At 38.9% G+C, this 3,190-nt stretch overlaps 1 non-coding gene across 1 annotated transcript; it reads right to left on the bottom strand.

Annotated features, from left to right (window-relative positions):
• Nucleotides 1-1,953: 1,953 nt before the first annotated feature.
• TRNAK-CUU (transfer RNA lysine (anticodon CUU)) lies at nucleotides 1,954-2,028 on the bottom strand. Its single transcript has one exon. It is a non-coding gene; the product is annotated as a tRNA-Lys (tRNA).
• Between the last annotated feature and the right edge of the window lie 1,162 nt (nucleotides 2,029-3,190).

Genomic DNA, 3,190 nt, shown 5'->3' with positions numbered 1-3,190 from the left:
TGTCAAGCTAACCAATAGGAACATGAGGAATAATGTTTGCTGTTTTAAGCTACTGTTGTGGATTGAGTTATGTCCCCAAAAAAGCTATACTGAAGTCCTAACCCCTGGTACTTGTGAATGTGACCTTTTTTGAAAATAGAATGTTGCAAATATGATTAAAATGTAAGTTACAATGAGGTCATACTGGAGTAAGGGGACCCTTTATCCAATATGACTGGTGTCCTTATAAGAAGAGGAGAAGAGGAGGAGAAACACTGAGACGGACACACAGGGAGAATGCTATGTGCCTATGGAGACAGAGGTTGGAGTGATAATTCCACAAGCCAATGAATGCCCAGGATTCCTGGCAATCACCAAAAGCTAAGAGAAAGGCATATGACAAACTCATTCCTAGAGCCTTCAGAGGGAGTGTGACCTTGCTGACACCTTGATTTCAGACTTCTAACCTCCAGAACTGCAAAAGAATATAGTTATGTTGTTTTAAGCCACCCAATTTGTGGTACTGTGTTACAGCAGCCCCAGGAAACTAATACAGCCATTACATTTGGGATTGTTTTTTTTTTTTTTAAGATTTTATTTATTTATACATGACACACACACACACACACACACACACACACACAGGCAGAGACAAAGGCAGAGGGAGAAGCAGGTTCCATGCAGGGAGCCTGACGTGGGACTCGATCCTGGGTCTCCAGGATCACGCCCTGGGTTGAAGGCAGGCACTAAACCGCTGAGCCACCGGGGCTGCCCGGATTGGTTTGTTAAACGGTAAAAGCTAACTGATATACTTATCTTCTCATTCATGTGGCAACGGACCAGGGTCAATATGCCTTCCAAGAGAAAATTTACAGTATGAAACAGCACTCTATTAGAGCATTGGCTCTAAAAGGAGAAAGAAGAAGGGCCTAGGCCTCACATACCTAGTTTATTCTCCCCAGATTCATTAAACAGATAAGTCACCCCAACTACCTTGTAGTTTGGTCTGTGAAAAGGTGGAAAGAATCTAGGAATGTCAAACTAATTGAATTCCCTCCTATGGAAGAAAGCAATCAGGAATTGAGAAGAAGCATCTTATTTATTAGATGTCATATACTGAATAGATTAAAAAAACGGAACTATTACTACTAAGACTTATAGAGAAAAACTGAAACTCATCCAGGAAAATTGTGATCATGGGTGAGCATCACACTTGCAGCTTAATGTAATGTTCTTTTCCAAATGGCTGCAATATTTTACTTTCCCATCGGCCAAGTATGGATATGCCAAATCCTAGGTCATAAAGATTTACCCCATGTTTTTTTTCCAAGAGTTTTATCTCTTACATTTTGCTTGTTGACCAATTTGAATTAATTTTTGTATATGGTATAAGGTAAGGGTCCAACTTGATTCCTTTTTCTTTTTTTTTAATAAAATAATTTTTATTGGTGTTCAATTTACCAACATACAGAATAACACCCAGTGCTCATCCCGTCAAGTGCCCCCCTCAGTGCCCGTCACCCACTCACCCCCACCCCCCGCCCTCCTCCCCTCCCACCACCCCTAGTTCCTTTCCCAGAGTTAGGAGTCTTTATGTTCTGTCTCCCTTTCTGATATTTCCCACACATTTCTTCTCCCTTCCCTTATATTCCCTTTCACTATTATTTATATTCCCCAAATGAATGAGAACAGACACTGTTTGTCCTTCTCCGATTGACTTATTTCACTCAGCATAATACCCTCCAGTTCCATCCACGTTGAAGCAAATGGTGGGTATCTGTCATTTCTAATGGCTGAGTAATATTCCATTGTATACATAAACCACATCTTCTTTATCCATTCATCTTTCGATGGACACCGAGGCTCCTTCCACAGTTTGGCTATTGTGGACATTGCTGCTATAAACATCAGGGTGCAGGTGTCCCGGCGTTTCATTGCATCTGTGATTCCTTTTTCTTAAAAGTAAACCCTACTTACCTCCAGTGTGGGGCTCGAACCCACGACCCTGAGATCAAGAGTCACATGCTCTACCAACTGAGCCAGCCAGGCATCCCCAACTTGTTTCTTTTGTATTCAACATCCAAAGGAAAATATATATAGTACATCACTTAGGATCTAATAGAACGGTGAAGTATATAAACATAAATAAATATATACTATTTAGTATAATTCCTGGATATGTTTTAAAATACCCAAGGGCACATCACATTCTCTGTAGAATTCACCTGTTGTCATAAATTCCCAAATAAATTGTTGCTATTGTAAATGACTTGCAAGTATGTGCATCTTAACCAGCCATTTATTCAAAATTTTAATGAGAAACAATATCATTCTATAATCTTTGTGCAAATTGGAAATGACTTTGCCATCTTGATGGATCACAATGTATGGTTGTCTGAATTCAGTAGCTTGCTTGAGGATGATCTTCTAAATCCTACAATTAAGTGTTTTATTTACCTTAGGTCATAGGTCACATCCCCTTTATTTACTAGTAGCAGTTCTGCATGGGAAGTTCCCAGTCAGAGGGACTGTGTGGGTAGAAGACCAAGGAATTCGTGGAGACCGATGAGGGTCATCATTCATCTAATGACCTTTCTTGGGTATTTACTACATTGAAGGCACTGTGCTAGATGCTAAGATACACAAAGGCAGTGGGAAGTTGTTTTTATTTTCAAGGGGCTGGCAGACCAGTTCAGGGTATAAACCATGTTTATAAATTACCATAGCACTAAGATAAAAGTAGTTAAGCGATGTAGGAGAGTTACAAAAAAATTGAAACCAGCCACATATCCTCCAGTAAGTAGAGTAACCATATATTCTGGTTCTCCCTGGAAAAATCAAATAAACACCTGTTTCCCCTATATGATAGTGTTCCCTTTCTCTCTAGAAAGTGTCACGGTCTGTATGATAAAATATGTGGTCACTCATAAAAATAGGTGAACCGTCAGAGAATTAGGGTGCTGAACAGCCATATTATGGTTTCCTGGTAAAAGAAATAAAGGAGTGATAAAAGGCAATTGCATATAAAAATCTGTTGCATTTCTATACACTAACAGTGAATAATCTGAAAAAGAAATTTTAAAAAAATTCCATTAATAATCGTATCAAAAAGAATAAATCCCTGAGGAATAAATTTAACCAAAGAAAACTACAAAACATTGCTGAAAATAATGAAAGCAAACCTAAGAAATGGAAAAACTTCCTGTGTTTA

The sequence above is a fragment of the Canis aureus genome, chromosome X (genome assembly GCF_053574225.1).
Source record: "Canis aureus isolate CA01 chromosome X, VMU_Caureus_v.1.0, whole genome shotgun sequence".
NCBI lineage: Eukaryota > Metazoa > Chordata > Mammalia > Carnivora > Canidae > Canis > Canis aureus.
This window is presented reverse-complemented; position numbering and strand designations above follow the sequence as displayed.